At 43.8% G+C, this 26,979-nt stretch overlaps 2 protein-coding genes across 4 annotated transcripts in view; both read right to left on the bottom strand.

The window, feature by feature from the left end:
- The window catches only part of BOD1 (biorientation of chromosomes in cell division 1), a 43,239-nt gene extending 16,565 nt beyond the window's left edge, over nucleotides 1–26,674 (bottom strand). Inside the window, exon 1 of one of the 3 annotated variants that reach the window (XM_069736759.1) lies at nucleotides 26,579–26,674. The gene's annotated coding sequence lies outside the window, so the exon portion shown is untranslated. Of the gene's footprint in view, nucleotides 1–21,204; nucleotides 21,326–26,578 lie in introns of those variants that run through there. The other 2 variants (XM_069736758.1, XM_069736757.1) reach the window with 2 other exon arrangements.
- Nucleotides 1–26,676, bottom strand: part of PTPDC1 (protein tyrosine phosphatase domain containing 1) — an 85,092-nt gene extending 58,416 nt beyond the window's left edge. The window contains exons 1-2 of the mRNA XM_069736756.1: nucleotides 26,579–26,676; nucleotides 21,205–21,322 (exon numbers count right to left, since the gene is read on the bottom strand). The gene's annotated coding sequence lies outside the window, so the exon portion shown is untranslated. The remainder of the gene's footprint in view (nucleotides 1–21,204; nucleotides 21,323–26,578) is intronic.
- Between the last annotated feature and the right edge of the window lie 303 nt (nucleotides 26,677–26,979).

The raw sequence follows: 26,979 nt of genomic DNA, 5'->3' as shown, positions 1-26,979 counted from the left end.
GAAACTTGTCAGCAAGTTTTTGTACCAGAAACACATCTGTGTTAGGTCACTCTTGTTTCTACGCCCATAGCAAAAAAAACAAAACAAAAAAACAGGCAGATTGTTGCTAGTAGAGATGAGCGACCCCAAACTGTACAGATCGGGGTTCATGAGAGGGGGTTAAATGTGAGAGGAGAGAACAGTTCCGGTTCAAATACCGAACTTAGACTAAAGTTCGCTCGAACATGGACATGCACGGGTCCGCTCATCGCTACTTGCTAACGACCTGCCTGGTCTACCCATCATTGTCACTGATCGCTCCTGCCTGAGATTCAGCTGCTCCACATCAACAGAGCAGCAGCTTCTTCTGGGCTGCTCTGTCACATGCAGACATCATGATAACTGACCGCTGGCTTCCTGCAGTTAGGCAGCGGGGAACCCGTTGTCAAACAGCATGATGTCAGCAGTCATGCCCTGTTCGTCTCACCAGAGCAAAAAAAAAAAAGCTGCTACTTATTCGATCTGAAAATAGCAGAAGCAGATAAATCGCCAACAGGAGCGGTCATTGATTGCACTCTCTTGAGATTGGCGCCGCGCACAGCAGGCAGGAAGATGGCACCTTCTTAGATCTATAATAAAAAAATAAAATGAATAATGTCTTGGATAAACCCTTTAAATCCTGTGTATGCAAGTTCAGGATTATGAGAAGATGACCGATGTGGGGAGTGACTGTGCGCGGTTTCAAAACGTGGAAGGCGGGTTACTCAGAGAAGAGAGGTAAAGAGGGAAAAAAAAGGGGAGAGCTGTCAGTGTAGGGCCAAGCCTCCTGCCCTTGCGCCTTATTGGACACATTGGATAGCGGATTATTTTGGAAGGAAGGGAAGGATTGCCTTAACCATAAGATTTAACCTGAATTACAGTGATCTAACAGATACATTTGGTTTATGGTACAAAAACCTCTGTCGAGAGGTTCCCTTTAAAATCAAACCCAAAAATAATTTTTAGACAAAAATTATCCCTAAAAAAGTTGTGCACATTCTGTGCATGCATAGATCACATATGCACATTTATTCCAATTTTTAATCACCCGTATATCAGCATCACAAAAAAAACGTAAAACAGTTAATGTAATAAAAATTAAAGAAACAGATAAAACAAGAAGACAATGCCAATATTCACAATATTCAGATTATTCATCCATAGTCTCACACACAAGATTGATCCCTGATTAGGTAAATTGTAGGTTAATTTCTACATATATTTTCTTACACTCTTCCCTGTCAATCACCCAAAAAGTCACCTTCCTCCACACTCCCCATCCGATCAGATGATTGATCGGCTACAGATCACTAATATTCAGAAAAGATGAGAGAAAAGTACAAACTACGGTATCTTGTATTATGGAAGCACAGGGTAAAGCAATCATATTTGTAAATGGACCAACGCTCAGTGTCCGATATCACTAAAGACTTTCCAGCATCTCAGTATTTTATTTTTTCTGCAATAGAAATGCAGGTGTGGTCAGAAAAAAAAAAAAAAAAAAAAAAAAAAAAAAAACACTGCCTATATTCCGCATTTTTATTTGCACATTTTTCCCCATTCACATGAATGGTTGAAAGCCGCTGCAAATTAGAAAAAAAGGTACTGAAGAAAAAAAAAAAAAAAAAAAACGTAACACGTGAATGACATTTTGGAAAATACATTAGTTATGCTGGGACCAAAAACACTGCATGCTTTGAGCACGAAAAACGCACAGAAGAAAATATGCAACTACTCAACATGTGAACAAGCCCTTAGGGTGTGTGCAAACGTTAAGTATTTGCAGATTTTTCCGCACACAAAAAAAAAAAAAAAAAAAAAAAACAGGAAAAATGCTGTGTAAAAGAATTTTTTTTTATGTCCATTTTTCCCCCCATTCGTTTGAGTGAAAAATGCTGCAGAAAAGGCTTTTAAAAAAAATTGGACATGCTGCAGAGGTTTGGAAAAAAAAATTGAAATCTGCAAGGAAAAAAAAAAATAAGCTGCAGATCTCAGAAATCTCATTCATTTTGCTGAGACTGTATAGCGCTTACCTTTCAAATCCACGTGGATTTGCTTTTTTGCCGAGTTTTCAGAGCAGAAACGCTAAAAGGCCAAGTTCACACGTTGTGTTTTTGCAGCTTTACTTTATGCAAATTAAAAGCTGTGCTTTACAGCACCAGCTAAAAGGTATAAGATTTCAGAAATGTCATGCGCCCGCTTTTTTTTTTTTTTAAACGCTTTCTTTTCCTGACCGAATTGGAAAACTGCTGCATTTCTTTTTTTTTTTTTTTTTTTTTAAATCTGCTGCATGTCACTTTTTAGCTTTTTGCAGCTTTTTTTTTTCCCCACCACAGAAAAGAAAAAAGAAAGTGCAAAAAAACACAACCTTGCATTTTTGCTGATTTTTGCTGAATAAAACTAGATTTTTATGAAACATGTACTGTAGACATGACGCACATAATCCGCAGCAAAACCTGCTTTTCGTAAGCAGCTTCGTTATTGCCAAGAAAGCAGGTTTTTCCTGTACATTTAAAAAAAAAAAAAAAAAAAAAGCTGCAAAAATGCAACTTGTGCACATAGCCCAAATCTCCAAATCAAAACTTTTGTGGTTTTCGCTCCTGACAATCTCCTAGATAATGCACGAACGCAGAAATGTTATCCAAGAAAAAGCACACAACGACAAATGTCTCAAAGTTAAATAGCTAAAAGAAATAATTAAAATAAATAACCCCCAAATTTGACTATTTCAAAGTCAGTGTTCCAAGATCTACATAACTTATACACAATAGACATTTGACAGCACAACAAATTTACACAAGCTTTATGAAATCTTCCTGGCATTGGCACTGCGACTCGGTTATGTTGCTGGAGATCGCTTTTACCTGCTAAATGTCCAAGGTTTAAGTTGAACATTTTGCTATCTTCCTGCTGCGTGAAACATCTAGGATCCACTGGCCGGTAGAAGGAGCGTCATGCTGCGGACAGACTGTCAGTACGGTGTCCCAGAAGAGCCGGCTCCCCACCGGCACCGGTGGTCACAAGTCACATGGTCTCCACCCGTATGACCAGAAGTAACACGGCTTTCAAGACAGGCACTTAATCCCATCAGCCATCCTCCATACAGTAATCAACAATGCCGCCACGTGACTAAAGCTTTCCTGGGAAGCAGCCGCAGAAGCCCTTTAGATTGTCCGTGGCCGAAGACTGGCTGGGATTAGGTGCAGCTATAGTATTATGCTGTAACCAACGAAGAGACAGCCTGGGCACATGATGAAGAGAAAGTCCTCTCCTGAATCTGACACCGCAGCATTACAGACCTCATCTTTAGGTTGCGTCAGTGCTCAGATTTATTACATTTTTTATTTACTGTATAAATAAAAAAAACTCAGGTTTTTCAGCCTTTTTTGTGTGCTGAAAACGCCTATAGATGCCCCATGTAATGCTCCATGCAGTTATGGCCCCATAGATGCCCCATATAATGCTCCATGCAGTTATGGCCCCATAGATGCCCCATATAATGCTCCATGCAGTTATGGCCCCATAGATGCCCCATATAATGCTCCATGCAGTTATGGCCCCATAGATGCCCCATATAATGCTCCATGCAGTTATGGCCCCATAGATGCCCCATATAATGCTCCATGCAGTTATGGCCCCATAGATGCCCCATATAATGCTCCATGCAGTTATGGCCCCATAGATGCCCCATATAATGCTCCATGCAGTTATGGCCCCATAGATGCCCCATATAATGCTCCATGCAGTTATGGCCCCATAGATGCCCCATATAATGCTCCATGCAGTTATGGCCCCATAGATGCCCCATATAATGCTCCATGCAGTTATGGCCCCATAGATGCCCCATTTAATGCTCCATGCAGTTCTTTATGGCTCCATACAGCATTGTTCCACATGTAAAGCTGCTGCTGCTACAATATAAAAAATAAAAAAAAATTATATATATATATATATATATATATATATATATATATATATATATATATATATACATATATATATATATATATATACATATATATATATATATACATATATATACACATACATATATACATACACACTGACCTCTCGTCGCTGCTCCTCAGCGTCCCGTCTCTCCGCACTGACTGTTGGGGCAGAGGGCGGCGCGCACACTAATACATCATCACGCCCTCTGACCTGCACAGTCACTGCAGAGGACGGGAAGACGGAGCGGCGCGTGGAACGCGGACAGGTGAATATGAAATACTCACCTGCCCCTGGCGCTCCCGACGCTGTCCCTGCCTGTCCCATGGTACCGCAGCTTCTTCGCGCCTGCGCGAGAAGGACCTGCCATGACGTCACAGTCACATGACCGCGACGTCATGGCAGGTCCTTCTCCTATACCATCGTTGGCACCGGAAACCTGCCGTTTGCATGGAGAGGTCACCGGAGCGTCGCGAGGAGCGGGAAAGGTGAGTATATAATAATTTTTTTTATTATTTTTAACATTAGATCCTTTTACTATTGACGCTGCATAGGCAGCGTCAATAGTAAAAACTTGGTCACACAGGGTTAATAGCGGCGGTAACAGAGTGAGTTACCTGTGGCATAACGCGGTCCGTTACCGCTGACATTAATCCTGTGTGAGTGGTGACTGCGGGGAGTATGGAGCGGGCGCCGGGCACTGACTGCAGGGGAGTAGGGAGGGACTTATCGGACTGTGGCATTCGCTGATTGGTCGCGGCAGCCATGACAGGCAGCTGCTGAGACCAATCAGCGAATGAATATCCGAGAAAGAAAGAAAGAACGAACGAACGGAAGTGACTCTTAAGGCCCAGTCACACATAGCGACGCTGCAGCGATACCGACAACGATCCGGATCGCTGCAGCGTCACTGTTTGGTCGCTGGAGAGCTGTCACACAGACCGCTCTCCAGCGACCAACGATGCCGGTAACCAGGGTAAACATCGGGTAACTAAGCGCAGGGCCGCGCTTAGTAACCCGATGTTTACCCTGGTTACCATCGTTAAAGTAAAAAAAAACAAACAGTACATACTTACCTACCGCTGTCTGTCCCCGGCGCTCTGCTCTGCACTCCTCCTGTACTGTCTGTGTGAGCACAGCGGCCGGAAAGCAGAGCAGTGACGTCACCGCTCTGCTTTCCGGCTGACCGACGCTCACAGCCAGTGCAGGAGGAGTGCAGAGCACAGCGCCGGGGATAGACAGCGGTAGGTAAGTATGTACTGTTTGTTTTTTTACTTTTAGGATGGTAACCAGGGTAAACATCGGGTTACTAAGCGCGGCCCTGCGCTTAGTTACCCGATGTTTACCCTGGTTACCAGTGAAGACATCGCTGAATCGGCGTCACACACGCCGATTCAGCGATGTCAGCGGGACCTCAACGATCAAAAAATGGCCCAGGCCATTCCGACACGACCAGCGATCTCACAGCAGGGGCCTGATCGCTGGTACGTGTCACACATAGCGAGATCGCTACTGAGATCGCTGTTGCGTCACAAAACTTGTGACTCAGCAGCGATCTCGCTATGTGTGACGGGGCCTTTAGACAATTATATAGTAGATAGAGGGTAAATAATAAAGATAGAAAAAAAAAATAAAGGTCCCACCCACCTCTTTAAAAGATTTTTTGCAGTAGATTAACCCCTTTACCCCCAAGGGTGGTTTGCACGTCAATGACCAGGCCAATTTTTACAATTCTGACCACTGTCCCTTTATGAGGTTATAACTCCGAAACGCTTCAACGGATCTTAGTGATTCTGAGATTGTTTTCTTGTAACATATTGTACTTCATGATAGTGCTAAAATTTCTTCGATATAACTTGCGTTTATTTGTGAAAAAAACGGAAATTTGGCGAAAATTTTGAAAATTTCACAATTTTCCAACTTTGAATTTTTATTCTGTTAAACCAGAGAGTTATGTGACACAATATAGTTAATAAATAACATTTCCCACATGTCTACTTTACATCAGCACAATTTTTGAAACAAACTTTTTTTTTTCAAGGAAGTTATAAGGGTTAAAATTTGACCAGCAATTTCTCATTTTTACAACCAAATTTACAAAACCATTTTTTTTAGGGACCACCTCACATTTGAAGTCATTTTGAAGGGTCTATATGGCAGAAAATACCCAAAAGCGACACCATTCTAAAAACTGCACCCCTCAAGGTGCTCAAAACCACATTCAAGAAGTTCATTAACCCTTCAGGTGATTCACAGCAGCAGAAGCAACATGGAAGGAAAAAATTAACATTTTACTTTTTAGTCACAAAAATGATCTTTCAGCAATAATCTTTTTAATTTCCCAAGGGTAAAAAGAGAAAATGGACCTCAAAAGTTGTTGTCCAATTTATCCTGAGTACGCTGATACCCCACATGTGAGGGGGAACCACTTTTTGGGCGCATGGCAGGGCTCAGAAGGAAAGGAGCGCCGTTTGACTTTTTCAAGCTAAATTTGGCTGGAATTGAGATCGGACACCATGTCGCGTTTGGCGACCCCCTGATGTGCCTAAACAGTGGAAACCCCCCACAAGTGACCCTATTTTGGAAACTAGACCCCCTAAGGAACTTATCTAGATGTGTCATGAGCACTTTTATCCCCCAAGTGCTTCACGAAAGTTTATAACGCCCGGGCGTGAAAAAAAAAAATCCTATTTTTTCCACAAACATGATCGTTTAGTCCCCAATTTTTTATTTTCTCAAGGGTAAAAAAAGAAATTGGACCCCAAAAGTTGTTGTCCAATTTGTCCTGAGTACGCTGATACCCCATATGTGGGGGGGGACCACTGTTTGGGCGCATGGCAGGGCTCAGAAGGAAAGGAGCGCCGTTTGACTTTTTCAAGCTAAATTTGGCTGGAATTGAGATCAGACGCCATGTCGCGTTTGGAGAGCCCATGATGTGCCTAAACAGTGGAAACCCCCCACAAGTGACCCCATTTTGGAAACTAGACCCTCTAAGGAACTTATCTAGTTGTGTGGTGAGAATTTTGAACCCCCACGTGCTTCACTAAAGTTTATAATGCCCAGGCGTGAAAATAAAAAATCCTATTTTTTCCCACAAAAATGATATTTTAGTCCCCAATTTTTAATTTTCCCAAAGGTAACAGGAGAAATTGGACATCAAAAGTTGTTGTCCAAGTTGTCCTGATTACGCTGGTACGCCATATGTGGGGAAAAAACTGTTTAGGCACACGTTGGGGCTCGAAAGGGAAGTTGTGACGTTTTGGAATGCAGAAATTGTCTGCGGTCGTCATGTTCCGTTTGCAGAGCCCCTGATGTGCCTAAACAGTAAAAAAAAAACACAAGTGACATCATTTTGGAACCTAGACCCCCCCCAAGGAACTTATCTAGATGTGCCCCCTTTTTGGAACTAATGTACGCTTTCTTGTAAAGTAAATTAGTAGTGCATGGAGGTGTGGTACAATCTGAAGCAATCCTTCATACACAGGCCAGGTTTTTCGGGGCAGGTGTCGCATTGATAAATGGTGTCCTTGCGTATTCCCCTTTTGTAACACACTCGGCACCTTTTTTGCGGCTTACCTTTTCTGCCAGTTGGCGGGACCACCCCCGGAAAATGCTGGCCTGGTACGATACGAGCACCTTCAGTTCCGGAAGTACTGGGGCCCGCTCCTTCCGGAGTACCAAATATCAGGGCCTTAACCACTACCTCCTGGAACTGAAGGTACGACGTATCGGTGTGGCGTGCACATCGTAACAGCAGGAAAGCGTTGAGCATTGCCATTTGTACGATGTGGACGGCCAACTTTTTGTACCACACCTTGGCCTTTCTCAAAGCACTGTATGGTTGGAGGAGTTGATCAGAGAGAGATCAACCCCCCCCCATGCTTTTGTTGTAGCCCAGTACACAGTCCGGTTTGCAGACCTGTGTAGAGGTACCCCGTACAGTGCTGAGGGCTCTGCCATCACCATGTATGGTGGTCAAGAGAAGGACATCCCTCTTGTCCTTGTACTTGACCACCAGCAGGTGGTTGCTACATTGGGCCTTGCTCTCACCTTTTCTGAGCATCTGCCGAAGTAGCGTCTTTGGGAGGCCTCTCTGATTTTTGCGCACAGTACCGCAGGCTGCGGTACCTCGCGCAGAGAGGGATTTGTAGAGTGGGATGCTGGTATAAAAGTTATCAGTATAGAGGTGATAACCTTTATCCAGCAGTGGGTGCACCAAATCCCACACGATCTTCCCACTCACTCACAGGACAGGAGGACACTCAGGGGGTTCAATCCTGCTGTCCTTCCCTTCATACACTCTAAACCTGTGGATGTACCCTGAGGCACTCTCACACAGCTTGTAGAGTTTGATTCCGTACCTGGCCCTTTTGTTGGGCAGGTATTGACGGAATCCGAGCCTCCCCTTAAAATGGACCAAGGACTCATGCACGCAGATGTCCCTTTTGGGCACGTACACTTCAGAAAACTTTTTGTTGAAGTGTTCGATGACCGGCCGAACTTTGAACAGACGGTCAAAGTTGGGGTCATCTCGTGCGGGACACTGTGCATTATCGGAATAATGCAGGAATTTATGGATGGCCTCAAAACGCGTCCGAACCATGATCATTCGGAATACTGGAGTGTTATATAAAACATCTACACTCCAATATTGCCGCATTTCTGGCTTCTTCACGATCCCCATGTGGCGGACCAGGCCCCAAAACTGCATCATTTCAACTGCGTCTACAGGAGACCAGTTGGAAAATGATGTACCGGGGTTTTGCTCCAAAAATTGACGAGCATACAAATTAGTTTGCTCCACCATGAGGTTAATAAAATCCTCAGAGAAAAAGACTTTGAAAAAGTCTGTTTCTGTGAGGCCCGTGGTGTCAAACTTGATTCCTGATTCTGCCACAAAATCAGGAATCAGTGGCTCGTAATTTTCGGGGGGCGAGGTCCATGTGGGTTCCGCAGTGGGGAGCGCTGGTTCAGGAGTGGTGGGGGCTGCCTCATCTTCTGTCCTGGGGCGTCTGCGTGGTGGTTCCGCAGGACCCGAGGAGGAAGATGAGGAGGAAGAGGAGGAGGAGGAGGAGGAAGAGGATGAAGAATCAGAAAAGTGAAGAAAAGTGGGATCCTCTCCCTCGCTATCAGTGTCGGAGGCAAGGAAAGCATATGCCTCCTCCAATGAATAGCGCTGTTGGGACGAACGGGACGAGCGGGACATTTTTGTGCGAATATGGTGATTGGGTGCACTTTATTGATAACTGTATGTGTATGTGTGGGGGGATAGTGATTTGTGCAAACTTATCTGAAAAGAAAATGCTAAAAGGAGAAGAAAAACCTGTAAAAAAAAAAAAAAGGCAGGCACAAACTCTGATAAGAGAACTGCGTCACTTATCAAACTTTGGCGGCTGCGGAATGTGTGTACGGAGTTGGCGCAACGGGGGTGAGGGAAAAAAAGCGAGCGCGAGCGTTGATCGGTGAACTGCGTCACCAATCAACGTTCGGCGGCTGTTAAATGGGCACACAGGAGGAGGTGCAAAGGGGGGTAAAAAGAGGGGGAAGGGAGATGGGGGTGGAAGTGGGGATTGGGCAGGGATCAGTGATCAAAACGTACGGTTGTAGTCAGGTGGCGCAAAAGGGGGGTGAAAAAAAAAAAAAAGGAAAACGGCAGGCACAAACTCTGATAAGTGAACTGCGTCACTTATCAAACTTTGGCGGCTGCGGAATGTGTGTACGGAGTTGGCGCAACGGGGGCGAGGGAAAAAAAGCGAGCGCGAGCGTTGATCGGTGAACTGCGTCACCAATCAACGCTCGGCGGCTACTAAATGTGCGCACGGAGGCGGCACAAATGGGGGTGGAGGGGGTAAAAAGAGGGGGAAGGGGGGATTGGGGTGGATGAACGGGGATTGGGGTGGATGAACGGGGATTGGGGTGGATGAACGGGGATTGGGCAGGGATCAGGGATAAAACTTACGTTTAGTGGTCTTCTTTCTTTAGCAGGGATTGTGGTGCTACAGGCTGCTGTGGCACCACAATACCCAGCACAGAAGGTAGATTCAGCAGAGAGATCAAGCAGTATGACCGCTCTGTAGGAATCCTCAGCTAGAATGAGGACCCTGCAGAGCGGTCATACACAGGTCAGGCAGGTGACACAGACAGGTCACAGAGCGGTCATGCTGCTGCTGTGACCTGTCATTGGTGGGATCGACCATAACATCGATCCCACCAATCAGAGCTTTCCTGGTGACCTGGCTGTGACCTGCCTAGGATCGGATCTGTTCGCGCCATCCTAGGCAGGTCACAGCCAGGTCACCTGCAGGGCACAGAGCGGTCACAGCGTGATCGCCGCTGCGCCCTGTGATTGGCGTGATCGACGATGACATCGATCGCGCCAATCGGCTCCTGCAGGCCCTGCTGGGCCTGCACTGTGTCCTATCCTAGGATCGGTGCTATTAGAGCACCGATCCACGCAGGTTCCGGCAGGGCACAGCGCGGTAATACCGCGCGGTGCCCTGCGATTGGCGCGATCGCGCCAATCCGGGGTGTTCTTGCCGGTGCCTGGCGTTGCCAGGCACCGGACCTAGGATCGAGTACATCGGTACTCGATCCTAGCCTGTGACCTCATTGTTTCAGCCGCTCCGATTGGCTGAAACAATGAGAATGGCTGTGATTGGCTGTTCAGAATTGAACAGCCAATCACAGCGATCGATAGGGCGGGTGGGCGGCGACAATGCCCTGGATGCCGAGGCCATCTCCCCCCAGGTGAGATGGCGTTGGAATTTTAATGCGATCACCGCGACTTAAGTCGCGGTATCGCATTAAACGGCAGGACGTACTATCCCGTCAAGGGTCAGATAGGCCCAGGGCACCTCGACGGGATAGTACGTCCAAGGTCACAGAGGGGTTAAATCTAACATCTTTTTTGGCTACAGTTTTACATATCTAGAGGTCATTTGTAAACAAAAGCCTGATTAGATATCCTACTAGCACTGAAGGGCATGTTCACATCAGCGTCCTGGCTTCTGCTGATTATAACAAAGCCATAACTGCTTTGTATTTACTGGATAGTGAAAAATGCTAAGGCTATGTTCACACATTGCATTTTAGCTGCATTTTTTTCAGCAGACAAAACCTGCTCTCTTGGCAGTAAAGAAGCCGCTCACAAAAAGCAGGTTTTGCTGAGTTTTTATTGCCAAGTTGTTGTGGTCTCTTGTGCATGCTTATAAAGTTTAGTGCCCCCCCCCCCCCCAAAAAAAAGTGCATGATTTAACTTCTTTAGGTTTTTGCACCAAAACCCAATACCTACGGCTTTTTCTGTGTTTTTGCACTTATTCGTTGTTTCCTATGGATGAACAAATGCTGCAAAAACGTTGAAGGGACGTGCTGCCAAAGGTTAAGATAAGAGGAACAAAACATCTTCAATGCATTAAAAAAAAATTTTTTAGATACTCTGTTGGGGGAGGTTTATGTTATATAAGCCTATAAGTGGCTACCTAGTAGTGTTGTCCGTTGCGGTCTGCCATTTGCTATCCGGTGTATATACTCGAATATAAGCCGAGAATTTCAGCCCATTTTTTTTAAGGCTGAAATTGCCCCTCTCGGCTTATACTCGAGTCATACCCAGGGGTCGGCAGGGGAGGGGGAGCGGCAGCTGTCTAATAATACTCACCTGCTCCTGGCGCGGTCCCTGCAGGTCCCTGGTTCTCCGGGCGCTGACAGCTTCTTCCTGTATTGAGCGGCAGTCACATGGTACCGCTCATTACAGTAATGAATATGGACCCGACTCCACTCCCATAGGGGTGGAGCCGCATATTCATTACTGTAATGAGCGGTACCATGTGACCACCAAATACAGGAAGAAGCGGTCAGCGCCGGAGAACCAGGGACCTGCAGGGACCGCGCCAGGAGCAGGCGAGTATGGGGGTATTGCGCGATATTCACCTGGCCGCGTTCCACTGCTGGGCGCAGCTCCATCTTCCGCTACCTCTGCAGTGACGCTCAGGTCAGAGGGCGCAATGACGCGATTAGTACGTGCCGCCCTCTGCCTGAACAGTCAGTGCAGAGGACGCAGAAGACACAGCGGAGCCCATCGGTGGAACGGGGAGCAGGTGAATATCGCAAGTGCCGGGGGCCTGAGCGACGAGAGGGGAGTATGTGATTTTTTTATCGCAGCAACAGCATATGGGGCAAATATCTCTATGGAGCATCTTATGGGGCCATGTGCAACATTATATGGGGCAATTATCTGTATGGAGCATCTTATGGGGCTATCATCAACATTTGTGCAGCATTATACGGGGCAAATGTTTGTATGGAGCATCTTATGGGGCCCATCATAAACTGTATGGAGTATTATATGGGGCTCCCGATTCAATATGGATATTCAAAAACACTTAACCTACTGATATCTCAATTTTACTTTTATTGGTATCTATTTTTACTTTTGACATTTACCGGTAGCTGCTGCATTTTCCACCCTAGGCTTATACTGGAGTCATTAAGTTTTCCCAGTTTTTGTGGCAAAATTAGGAGTCTCGGCTTATACTCGGGTCGGCTTATACTCGAGTATATACAGTATAATTTTTTTATATTTCCCCAGTCAATTCCTTAATATTACCCCAACAGATCAAAACGAGGTAGATAACTATTGAGGACTAGGAAAACATCTAAACGAAATCAGAGGGACACCCTACTGCTGATTAATGTGGCAGATAACCAGTACAACAACTCACCCCAGCACCTGCTTGTCCCAAATGGTGCTGCATTAACAGAATTTCTCCATGCAAATTTATACAAATGTGCTAGACAGTCAAATGAACAGAAGTTGAGACTGCAGGAAAAAAAAAAAAAAAAAGAAGGACACCACTTTTGCAGCCCTGTTGAGGAAATGAGGGCCTATGACTATGTTCAGACATGCAATGGTGGCGTTCCCAGTGCACACACTGAACGTGTTCACAAAGTGCCTAGGACAGGACACACAGGAGGAAGTGAATTACCCTACTGCAGTGACCGGCCGATTGTGTAAGCCGGGAAGTGACGCCAGTGACCACAAAGTCACACCATGGACCAATGTACACACTGAGAATAGGCCTAAAGAATACAAATGCCCCCTAGAGCTATACAAGTCGCCCACTGACCTCTTATATTGAAAATAATTTATACTGCCACCATTGTGGCTCAACCATAACTCCACAGCGGCACGGTCACTGTCTTGGGGTCATATCTGACACAAAACTTCTCTTTAGGCCACGTTCATACATACAGTATTTGGTCAGTCTTTTACCTCAGTATTTGTAAGCCAAGACCAGGAGTGGGTGATTAACAGAAACAGGTCACCACTTCTGCATTTATCACCCACTCCTGGTTTGGGTTCACAAATACTGAGGTAAAAGACTGACCAAATACTGAATGTGTCCTCACCCCCTATAACTAGTTGCTCACTCGCTCGTGTCACCTGCATCTTAAAAACATCTCCAAAATATGACCTTTTTGTCACCTTTGATTCTGCAAAAACTCTTACGGTCGCTCTTATTCATTCTCGTCTGCACTACCAACTCTCTTCTGATCGGTCTCCCTCTTATCAGGCTTTCTCCTCTACAACTAATACGTAGCCGCCATAGTTTTAAACATGGTTTCAAAACACATCCTTTTAGACAGGCCTATCACCTCAGTTCACTAACCTCTCCCTCCTGTTTCCCCTTTCTACATTTTCAGCAGAATCTGGTCCATCCTATTCATCTGTCTCCACATTCTCCTTGCACTCAATAGCACATGGTATCTGTACTTAGACACATACTTGTAGTGTGAACGCAGGAATTATTCGTTTCCTACTGAAGAAATTCTATAAAGACTGTATCATGCAAAAAAATACAGGTTAATGTGAAAGCGCACCTTCCATCTCAGGTGACCTTTTTACCCCCATCACCACCACTCCGCAGTAATGCTAGAAGCCCCTTTAAGGTCTCGCTTGTGAAATTTTCAGCAAAAAACACATACAAAGCCCCTGTTCATTCTGCATTAATAATATAGTAAACGCTTCAAAAGGTGTTGTCCCCTTCTAGATAAGTTTCTTTCTATAAGTTCTGCTAGAAGTAGAAAAGAAAAAAATTTTTGTAAGTGGGAAACTGCATGAAAAATTGGTATTCTGGCGTCGGTTCATCGACGATGTTTTATTTATCTGGGAAGGATCACAATATGACCTCGAAATATTCATAACTAGTTTGAATGTAAATGAATATGGACTTGAATTTACTCCAACTACAAGTACCACAAGTGTAAACTTCCTGGACCTCAACATCTATATAGATGGCAATCAGTTGTGCACTAAGTGCCATCGTAAAGAGGTGGATGCCAACAGTTACATTCACATAACGAGTTGTCATCTTCCCGTGTGGCTCACTAATATCCCTAGGAGTCAGTTCACACGGATAAAACGTAACTGTACTAAAGAGGAGGACTACAATGTGGAGGCAGAATTCTTGTCAGAACAGTTTTTGGATAAAGGGTACCCGAAACATCTAGTGGATCAAGCAAGACGAGATATAGAACAGGTACCAAGAACTGAGTTAGTACATCCCGAAAAAATTAGTAACACTCATGAAAATAATATTAGGGAGCAAATTAATAAACTCCCGCTTATATCACAGTTCCATACGGGTCATAAACAGTTTAGGAGAATAATAGCTAAACGTTGGGCAGTACTACAAGGGGATAAAACGGTGGGAGAATATCTGCGCAATGTCCCAAGGTTTATATATAAGAAAGCCCAATCTTTAGGCCATATCATAGCCCCAACCGCTAAACTGGCAATTACTGATGGAAACAAGAAACCTAAGACTTCCCTACCATTGAATGCGGGTTTTGTGCCTTGTGGAAGCTGTTTTAGTTGTATTAATACTAATTTTAAGAAAGTACTACAGACTTCATTCAAGGATTCCAGCGGGAAAAAGGAATTTATGATTAGGGATAAGATTTCTTGTTTCTGCAAAGGGGTCATCTATGTGATTCGATGCCCATGTGATAAATTATATGTGGGGCGTACCAAACGGAGCCTTATGACCCGACTAAAAGAACATATGAAGAATATTCAGAAAGGTCACTTGGGACATCCCCTATCCCGGCATTTCTTAATTAAACATAATAAATCCACTAAGGGAATATGTTTCACTGGAATTCAACGTGTCCACCAGAACCCTAGGGGTGGGGATTACATTAAAAGCATGTCCAGGGTGGAGACACAATGGATATTCACCCTGGATAGCATGGCCCCGAAGGGTTTAAACCATGAGGTGGAAATATTTGCCTTCTGAAGAGTTGAAGGTGGATTGTTAGCCAGACAAGAACACTGGAAAGTAGGGTATTGGAGAGGCACTAATAGATTATCGGTAGCCTCATATAATGGCTAATATTATCAACACGTCAATGGCCACTCTAAGCTGAATGTGCCTGCCCTTGTCAGATCGCAAATGCTAAGCAGCTTGAGGCTGGGCAAGTACCAGCATGGGAGACTGGCTGGGAATCCCTGGTAAAGCTTAAGGAAGCGGCTCCTCTTTGGAGGTGATAGTTTGAGTTTTTTTTAAATATTGTGTGAGTATATTTTAATTTATGGTAGTTTTATTGTGGTGTTTTTATTGTATTGTAATGTATTTAAGGCTCAGGCACCACGGAGAGTTTGTTGATGTGTGCTTATGTGTGCGTCATTGACACTATTAATTTTAAATGCGTTAGTATGCGGGATTTTTTATTTTATTTCATTTTATTTATTAATAAAGTTGTGGTTTTAATATATGTATTTAGGTAGTTTGCATACCGAGGGATCCATCTGCAACCTATTTCTATACAGGCAAGGCGATGCATTCACACTGTGCTACACTCTGCGCTATATTTGGTGATTGCATAGTAGTGGTGTGGGTGTTTCTATGATAGCTGGGACATCGGGGGTTAAGGAGGAGGCGGTGCGTAACAATGGCCAGATAGTATATAAGATAGGGTGATCTAGGGGAGCGGTAACCCTGAGGAAGAAGAGCGGTGCTCTTTGAAACATGTTGGTTTAATCCTCTCCCCCTTTTTTGAGTGATCCAGCGCTCCTTACTGCAGGTGACGTCACTAGGTAGGAGGAGCTTAGCGGCCATTGCTGTTTCTGTTGGCGGTATCCAGGGAACGCTACCGGCCGGAGCTTCCCTGAGGTACGCTGCATAGTATAGACACCTACCCACACTCAGCGCGGACTTGCACGTGGCGGTGACAGTTTTATAAGTAGGTAAGCTGAAGTGATTGGCATTTTTGTATGTTAGCGCGGCATTTATTTGTTTGTATTGAATTTTATTGCTATTTAGGGGGGCACTACCCTGATTGATGCCAGCAGCTGAGAATCACTAGGTTTTTTGGGTGAGTGCCAGTGTCTGTATTTAGAAAAGAAAAAAACAAAAACAAACAACTAAGCTTTACTCATCCTCCCTGGGTCCAGCATTGAGCATCTGTCGCTGCCCCGGTTGCTGTTTGTCAACTTCACGTTGACAGCGCTACAGCCAGTGAGCTTTACCGGTGTAGACAGCATGAGCTGCTGAGCTGAGTGATTGCCTGCAGTGCTGTCAATAGGATGTCAATGCTTGGGGCAGCAGAAGAGACTGAACACTAAACCTGGGGAGGATGATTAAAGCATTTTTTTTTTTTTTTTTTTTTAAAGCTTATAGAAGAAAAAAAAAAAACAACTGTAAAAGGGAACAATCCTTTTACACACACGTGCATTTTTACCCCGCACCCCAACTGCCGGTGGCTCCCACATTCTACTCTCTAGGGCTCTATTAACAAGACCCGTTTGCATCAGACCGGCATCATTACAAAACAATGGCATAAAGTAAGAATGTAGAAAACAATAATCGAGACAAGAAAAGGAAAAAAAAAAAAAAAACTAAGAGCTGGAGAGGTTGCTATGCACCATTGTATGCCTTTTCCTGACGTAGCAGATACCACGCAGGATGCCAACAAATCCGTAACAAGTGGGTACAGCTCGGGTCATCTGCCGAAAGCTCCCACTGTCTATACTGATGTCTTACATGTGAACAAAGCGGCTACCAGGGGTCCTGACAATGAGTCACATAACACAACTTTCATCACTATAGCTCCACATTGGCGTCTATACAGAGTCACCCTCTAAAACCAGTGTGACAAATGTTTAGTCCTGGTGGGATGGCTTTTACGCTTTCTGCATCAAAAACTCACTGTTTACCAAGCACCCTATGTATTCGTATGCACTAATACTATTTACTTATAGCAGAGTATATGCTTATTTTGTTGGCATTTTAGGTTTTGTCTGTGAAATGGCCACAAAATGAACATGCTCCTACAGCAACTTATGCTCCGGCTCATTTACTTGGTTTTGCTGTAATTTCTTGCACTTTGTACAACAGCCTGTGGCTCCCCTTTTTTTTTGGGGAGTCAAGCATTTAATTTATATAGGTTCCCATGAGCAGGTGACTGCTCTGCCTCCACCTATATTGGGGTCGGCTGACACATGGTGAGGTTTAATACTAGAAGGTAGGATGGTCCTGAATAGGTACACCTTGTTGCGGTGGGATGGCTTTAACGTTTTTTTTTTTTACCAAAAACTGTGTTTACCAAGTACCCTATGCCATTTATAAGCACTGTTACTATTTACTTACTTATATAGCAAGGCATAGGCAAGTTTTGTTTCCATCTTTGGTTTTCGCTAATTTTCCCCAGGGTGCTGCTCAAAGTTCACTTCAACTGAGCAGAGCTTCAATAACGTACACAGAACGCTGAAAGGTCTAGTGCTGGTTTTTTTAAGATAAAGCAGCCATGTTATTTCAATGAAGGATGAACCCCTATTAAGCTGGTGGAGAAGCACAGGGGGGTTTATTAGAGCAGTGTTGTAAGACTAGAGAAAAGTCCTTTCATACAGTTTTTCGAATTGTACAAAGGGCAATAAAAACCTTTAGGAATTTTTATGAGATGAGAGCCCAAACAAACGCGGATTAAAGTACCCGATAAACATCTATCGCACATCGTGGAGCAAAACCGGGAGCTAAAGAAGCTCCTGTCACAGCAGTGTTTCTCAGCAAAGGTAACGAAATGTTAACTGTCAGTTTTTGGTTTTTTTTAAAGGAAGGGTTTTGTTTTTTTTTTTTAAATATAATATATTTTATAATATTATATATACAGACTTTAAAGTGAACCAGATCTAAAAATCCACATAAGGAAAAGGCGATGTGATTTGCTTCCTAGGGTAGTCTTCTTTAAACTTTACAGTCAAGTCAAAAGGCTGCAAAAACAGCAAGTAAATAATAAAAAAAATCATTTAAAAAATAGTAATTAAAAAAAATATATACGGTATATATTTGTTTAAATTACTAGGTTTTAAAATATTAATAAATATTTTAAAACATAGCAATTTAAAGAAAACATTTTGTTTAAATTACTGTTTTAAAATATTACTATTAAAAAAAATTGTAGTTTAAACAAAAAAAAAATATATATATATATATATATATATTTTTTTTTTTTTTTTTTTTTTTTAACTACTATTTTTTAAATTATTATTATTGAAAAATTTTAGATTTTTCCTTTTTCCACCTACAAAAAAAAAATCCAATTCTACAACTAAGCAGCCCAATCCAAAACCAGGACTGTAATCTAGAGAAAGATTTGAGCCCATCATACATTTGACTTTTTTTTAACTGTAAATACTAATATCAAACTGATCAACGTGCTTCCAAAAGCTCAAGGACTAACCAACATTATTTTTTTTCATTTATAAATCAGTAATGCATGCAAGGAACTTTGTAATATATCTTATAAGGGAAATCCACTTCTTTCTCCTCCTGGATTGAGGTTTCTCAAAATTCTCAGTTCATGGGTAAAATCTGTCTTCAGTGAATACAGATTTTTAAGTCAACATTAACATTTTTCTACCATTTCATTAATCTAGAGCATCAAGTTATCGACACTCTTGTCCAAGTCTACCAATCATCATTTCACACATTAAAAGATCACTTTTCACTTGTCACAATAATTAGTTGTTTTTTTTTAACCTGGTGTAAGTGCCGCTGTTCTCCTGAATCCGGTGACGTTTTTCTTTTGCTTCTGAGCTGCTCCATTCCCGAGATATGGCCTCCTGAACCCAAAGTACCGTAAGGCTACTTTCACACTAGCGTTAACTGCAATCCGTCACAATGCGTCGTTTTGCAGAAAAAACGCATCCTGCAAAAGTGTTTGCAGGATGCGTTTTTTCTCCATTGACTAACATTACGCGACGCATTGCGACGGATTGCCACACGTCGCAACCGTCGCGCGACGGTTGCGCCGTTTTTCGGCCAACCGTCGGCCGCAAAAAACGTTCCATGTAACATTTTTTGCAGCCGACGGACCGTCTTTTCCGACCGCGCATGCGCGGCCGGAACTCCTCCCCCACCTCCCCGCACCTCACAATGGGGCAGCGGATGCGCTGAAAAGCAGCATCCGCTGCACCCGTTGTGCGGCGGAGGCAACGCTAGCGTCGGTAACCTCGGCCCGACGCACTGCGACGGGCCGGGCCCGACGCTAGTGTGAAAGAAGCCTAAGTCTTTTATTAGTAAAGTGGGCGAGGTCCTCAAAAAAAAAAAACAAACACCTCCCACTTGAGGGTCACGCCCACTTGGCTAACAAGACTAGATTTACGTACAGGTAAGAGAAGGTCATATCTCAGGATCGGAGAGGCGTAGAACCAAAAGAAAAGCATCACCGGATTCAGGAGAACAGCGGCATTTACACCAGGTAAAACAATTACATATTTATGGCAAGGTACAGGGTATTACAGGATATTAGAACATGAGCAGTGTGCATGGTAAAGATTGGAATGGGATAAAAGGGAGAACTTTTATGGACGCGCCTCTTCCACAAATCAACAAACATGGGAAAAGGTTAGAACAACATGGATCCGAAAATCAAATGTACTATCGAAAATGGTATCTGATCTGCAGGCCGGATGTTATAGAGACGGAGGAGGAGATCAAATTTATACAGATTTTTGTGGGAAAAGTTTCAACTTGCATTTTTTGCAGTGAAATCTGTGTTTATATACATAAGAGTCCAGTGGGCGGTCCAATCAGCGATTGACACGTCTTCCCTGTATGACTGTCAATCACAAGTAGGACCGCCCGCCGGACTCATAGGCACCAATACCAGGGATTTCAATAAAATACATTATCTTTTCTCACTAACTATATATTATTCTGCTCAGTTTCTCTATCCCATGCTGTCCACAGATCAAAGTACAACATGACAGGTTCCCTTTAAGGGCAATATTACCCCTCACCATACTCCCATTGACTTCAATGAAAATAGTAGTGGTCTTTAAAGGGGTTTCCCCGTTATTGCACATTAACCCCCTATCCATACAATAAGAGATAAATTGCTGAACGCTGGGGGTCCAAACTTTGGGACCCCAAGTGATCCTGGAAGCAGGATCGAGAACAGGCTTCTGCAGAGCTGCATCTTGAATGGCGAGGATGTGCGCACACTCGACCATTCATTTGAGTACAGCGCTCCGCTATTTCCGGCAGTCTCAGACAATGAACGCGTGCAGAGCACATCTGCTCCATTCATGTGGCTGCAGAGGCCTGTTTTCAGGATTACTGTGTGAGCCGGCCAAGCAGGACCTGGCCAAGCAGGACCTGGCCAAGCAGGACCTGGCCAAGCAGGACCTGGCCAAGCAGGACCTGGCCAAGCAGGACCTTTCTCCCCTATATGGATAAGGAATAACTTGCAATTTTTAGACGACCCCTTTAAGAGTATCTATACATAGAGGATCTGTTCCAGATGTTTCCTTCCATACATATGAATGTGGTTATTTCTGCATATCAATGGGGCAGTTGTGCCGATTTTGGTAACACTTGAGCGCAGTCAGCCATTTTTGGGGCCTTTTTCGACACAATTGCAAATAAAATTCTTCTTACAGGATTAACTTTTACCCAAATTGCTTCCCATAACAGCTCATAAGAACAATCTAACGCTTCCGGGTCGCTGTGTCACCGACCCCGGCTCTCGCTGTGGGACCATATGATGGACCGAGCTGACCGTCACCCATAGTACCATGCAGTGCCAGACTTATGGACGAATCTGGAGAAGATGCTCAGCCCAGGCATTGCTTTTTGACACTTTTTTTGGCATTTGACGTTGATGCCGATGCCAGGCACTGTGATATTGCTGCAGGCTGTGCTACATGCGCAGTGCAGAGAAGAGGAGGCGGCAGCTCACCTATCACCAGGGACAGCGGCGGGCAGCACCAACTGGCGGCAGGTCAGGAGACATTCCACGTACAAGTAGATATCGGTAGTCACAGCAACGGTTCAGGACGGGGCAACACCGCTGCCTGCTGTCAAGAGAAGCAACAGATGAGTAAAACTCCCGGGGGCCACACACATCCCCAAGACCATTACTAAGCAAATATTTATCCAGCAGAGGCGGCTGCGGACAATCAAGATCGCCGTTTACTAAAACCACATACTCTTACCATGATGTTTAAAGGGGTTGTACATCTTTATGGATATTTTTTTTTTTTTTTTATTAAATGCATGTATTCGGGGCTAAAAATCATTTTTCCAATTGGGTTTCATTCAAAATTTTGCACCGTTTTTTGGCTTTTACAGACTCTTTGTCTTTCATCAATCAGCTGAGATGAGGACAGGTAACAGAGTTAGGCTACTTTCACACTAGCGTTTTTTTTTTTTTAATACGTCGCAATGCGTCGTTTATGGGAAAAAACGCATCCTGCAAAGTTGTCTGCAGGATGCGTTTTTGCCCCATAGACTAACATTAGCGATGCATTGACACACGTCGCAACCGTCGTGCGACGGTTGCGCCGTGTTGTGGCGGACCGCCGGGAGCAAAAAACGTTACATGTAACGTTTTTTGCTGCCGATGGTCCGCCATTTCCGACCGTGCAGTACAATGAAATCCTGAAAACATGACCTGTTTGCAGCCCTTGAGGAATGCAGTTTGACACCCCTGCTCTATACACTGCAAAGGGTAAAATCCGCAACAGAGATAGATGCCAAAAAATACAAAGCCGAAAGATTCCACGTGACTAGTACTGTAATCTGCAGACTGTCTCTGCATCACTTGTCCTCTAATGTGTCACTCCGGGGTATAAGGGACCCTGCCAATCCTACAGATGCTGAGAATTAAGGTCCTTTAGCCCCCTGAAAGGCAGGACGAACAGGTGTCAACTAGTGGTGAGTGAACGTGCTGGGATTAGGTGTTATCTGAGCATGCTCAGGCGCTGAGCGACTTCAGCGTGATTGAATAATATGTTCAACTCCCTGCGGCTGCATGTGCACAATGCATGCAGGACGGCCTGATTGTTAGACATGCAAAAGCAGGGACTCGAACATATTATTTGAGCATGCTGAAGTAACTCAGCACCTGAGCATGCACAGATAACACCTTATCCCAGCACGTTCACTCATCACTAGTGCCGACCTACGTATACGTATAAAGAAATAGATATATATAGTAGTGTGTGCACAGACAAGTAACCAGTGGCATATATAGTGTATATAGCACAGTATGTATACACTAGTGTTTGCCAATCTCCAGTCCTCACAGTATATGTAGTGTATATATTACAGTATATGTAGTGTATATATTACAGTATATGTAGTGTATATATTACAGTATATGTAGTGTATATATTACAGTATATGTAGTGTATATATTACAGTATATGTAGTGTATATATTACAGTATATGTAGTGTATATATTACAGTATATGTAGTATATAAAAACTCCCTAATAGAGACAGATTATATAAATCGAGAAGCATAAAGGATATAGATTGTAAGCTCTGACAGGCAGGGTCGTTATTATCTTTGCTTTACTTATTGTGTTATTTTTCATATTGTTACTTATGACTCCAGTACAAAACCCTAACCATGACTTACAAAGCCATCCACAACCTGTCTCCTCCATACATCTGTGACCTCGTCTCCCGGTACTTACCTATACGCAACCTCCGATCCTCACAAGATCTCCTTCTCTACTCCTCTCTCATCTCCTCTTCCCACAATTGCATACAAGATTTCTCTCGCGTATCACCCCTACTCTGGAACTCTCTACCCCAACATATCAGACTCTCACCTACCATCGAAACCTTCAAAAAAAACCTGAAGACCCACATCTTCCGACAAGCCTACAACCTGCAGTAACCTCCAATCAACCAAACCGCTGCATGACCAGCTCTATCCTCATCTACTGTATTCTCACCCATCTCTTGTAGATTGTGAGCCCTCGCGGGCAGGGTCCTCTCTCCTCCTGGACCAGTTATGACTTGTATTGTTCAAGATTATTGTACTTGTTTTATTATGTATACCCCTCCTCACATGTAAAGCGCCATGGAATAAATGGCGCTATAATAATAAATAATAATAATAATGACTTGTATATGAAGTGTTGAGCTGTAGAGCACTGTGGAATATGTTGGTGCTATAAAAACATTATTACAGTGTATAGATAAATAGATATAAAGACGTACAGGCTCGGATTGGCCCATAGGTGAACAGGTTGATCTTCCGGTAGGCCCCGGTGAGGCAGTCCTGATGAGCAGGGTTATTACACATGATGCACTATTTGCAGAAATAGTATATTCTAATTATTCAGGACACGAGCGAGACAGTGTAATATTATACACAAGCAAAAGTACATGTGCATACTATTGTCAGGTCTCTCGTATGCTGCTGAACATTGGGCCCCAGGAGTCCATATTGGGGGTCTTTGCCAACCCAGTCCCACACTGGCATAGCGCGTGCGTGTAGGGTATACTGCAGCATGTATAGTGAGTGCACATATATAGTGTATATATTACATGTATAAGTAGTGTGTATATAGTATATGGGGGTCACACATGTAGTGTAGGGTATACTGCAGCATGTATAGTGAGTGCACATATATAGTGTATATATTACATGTATAAGTAGTGTGTATATAGTATATGGGGGTCACACATGTAGTGTAGGGTATACTGCAGCATGTATAGTGAGTGCACATATATAGTGTATATATTACATGTATAAGTAGTGTGTATATAGTATATGGGGGGTCACACATGTAGTGTAGAGTATACTGCAGCATGTATAGTGAGTGCACATATATAGTGTATATATTACATGTATAAGTAGTGTGTATATAGTATATGGGGGGTCACACATGTAGTGTAGGGTATACTGCAGCATGTATAGTGAGCGCACATATATAGTGTATATATTACATGTATAAGTAGTGTGTATATAGTATATGCGGGTCACACATGTAGCGTAGGGTATACTGCAGCATGTATAGTGAGTGCACATATATAGTGTATATATTACATGTATAAGTAGTGTGTATATAGTATATGGGGGTCACACATGTAGCGTAGGGTATACTGCAGCATGTATAGTGAGCGCACATATATAGTGTATATATTACATGTATAAGTAGTGTGTATATAGTATATGGGGGTCACACATGTAGCGTAGGGTATACTGCAGCATGTATAGTGAGAGCACATATATAGTGTATATATAACATGTATAAGTAGTGTGTATATAGTATATGGGGGTCACACATGTAGTGTAGGGGTATACTGCAGCATGTATAGTGAGCGCACATATATAGTGTATATATTACATGTATAAGTAGTGTGTATATAGTATATGGGGGTCACACATGTAGTGTAGGGGTATACTGCAGCATGTATAGTGAGCGCACATATATAGTGTATATATTACATGTATAAGTAGTGTGTATATAGTATATGGGGGTCACACATGTAGTGTAGGGGTATACTGCAGCATGTATAGTGAGCGCACATATATAGTGTATATATTACATGTATAAGTAGTGTGTATATAGTATATGGGGGTCACACATGTAGTGTAGGGTATACTGCAGCATGTATAGTGAGTGCACATATATAGTGTATATATTACATGTATAAGTAGTGTGTATATAGTATATGGGGGTCACACATGTAGTGTAGGGTATACTGCAGCATGTATAGTGAGCGCACATATATAGTGTATATATTACATGTATAAGTAGTGTGTATATAGTATATGGGGGTCACACATGTAGTGTAGGGGTATACTGCAGCATGTATAGTGAGCGCACATATATAGTGTATATATTACATGTATAAGTAGTGTGTATATAGTATATGGGGGTCACACATGTAGTGTAGGGTATACTGCAGCATGTATAGTGAGTGCACATATATAGTGTATATATTACATGTATAAGTAGTGTGTATATAGTATATGGGGGTCACACATGTAGTGTAGGGGTATACTGCAGCATGTATAGTGAGCGCACATATATAGTGGATATATTACATGTATAAGTAGTGTGTATATAGTATATGGGGGTCACACATGTAGTGTAGAGTATACTGCAGCATGTATAGTGAGCGCACATATATAGTGTATATATTACATGTATAAGTAGTGTGTATATAGTATATGGGGGTCACACATGTAGTGTAGGGGTATACTGCAGCATGTATAGTGAGTGCACATATATAGTGTATATATTACATGTATAAGTAGTGTGTATATAGTATATGGGGGTCACACATGTAGTGTAGGGTATACTGCAGCATGTATAGTGAGCGCACATATATAGTGTATATATTACATGTATAAGTAGTGTGTATATAGTATATGGGGGTCACACATGTAGTGTAGGGTATACTGCAGCATGTATAGTGAGTGCACATATATAGTGTATATATTACATGTATAAGTAGTGTGTATATAGTATATGGGGGTCACACATGTAGTGTAGGGTATACTGCAGCATGTATAGTGAGCGCACATATATAGTGGATATATTACAGTATGTATACAAGTCATGTGCAGATATAGTATATATATATATATATATATATATATATATATATATATATATATATATATACACACACTCACTATATAGCACAGCACAGCCATGTGCCCGCTCCTGTACCATTTCCCCGCTTCCTGCCTCATTTCCCCGCTTCCTGCACCATTTCCCCGCTTCCTGCACCATTTCCCCGCTTCCTGCCTCATTTCCCCGCTTCCTGCACCATTTCCCCGCTTCCTGCACCATTTCCCCGCTTCCTGCACCATTTCCCCGCTTCCTGCCTCATTTCCCCGCTTCCTGCACCATTTCCCCGCTTCCTGCACCATTTCCCCGCTTCCTGCCTCATTTCCCCGCTTCCTGCACCATTTCCCCGCTTCCTGCACCATTTCCCCGCTTCCTGCACCATTTCCCCGCTTCCTGCACCATTTCCCCGCTTCCTGCACCATTTCCCCGCTTCCTGCACCATTTCCCCGCTTCCTGCCTCATTTCCCCGCTTCCTGCACCATTTCCCCGCTTCCTGCACCATTTCCCCGCTTCCTGCCTCATTTCCCCGCTTCCTGCACCATTTCCCCGCTTCCTGCCTCATTTCCCCGCTTCCTGCACCATTTCCCCGTCTCCCTTTGTGCACAGAGGGGCCTGCAGCACACCGCACAGCTGATGTGACCCCCCCTGCAGCAGGTGTCCAGCACTGCCCAGCGCCCCGTCCCTCGCCCCGACCACCAGGCTGCCCGGGCTCCGCGGGTGGCGCGTTACCTGACGCCCAGCAGCCTCCACTTTCTTCCTCCTTTCTTCCTGCAGGCAGCAGAAGGTGCCATGTGCGGAGGGGAGGGGCTCTACCTGGCCCCGCCCCCACTCCAGAGACTGTGAGCGGCTCAGCACTGGCTACTAGCTCGGCTATTGGTGCGCACAAGGTCACGTGGCGTGATGTGACGTCACGGTGGTGCCGCTTGTATGTCTGTGCCGGTGATTGTAACCCCTTGATTGCTGAGCGGCTTCAGTTTTCCCGGCTGCTGCAGGTAATACTATTCATCTGCGCATGCTCATTCACATCGCAGCTGTTTTCTGGTGACTACCGAAGATGTTACGTGAGCTGCCTGTCACTCAGCTTTATTTATACTGTGTCATAGTGACAAAGCCTGCTATGATAGCGCATA

The sequence above is a fragment of the Ranitomeya imitator genome, chromosome 8 (genome assembly GCF_032444005.1).
Source record: "Ranitomeya imitator isolate aRanImi1 chromosome 8, aRanImi1.pri, whole genome shotgun sequence".
Taxonomy (NCBI): domain Eukaryota; kingdom Metazoa; phylum Chordata; class Amphibia; order Anura; family Dendrobatidae; genus Ranitomeya; species Ranitomeya imitator.
The sequence above is the reverse complement of the archived record's forward strand: the minus strand, read 5'-3'. Positions and strand labels throughout refer to the sequence as shown.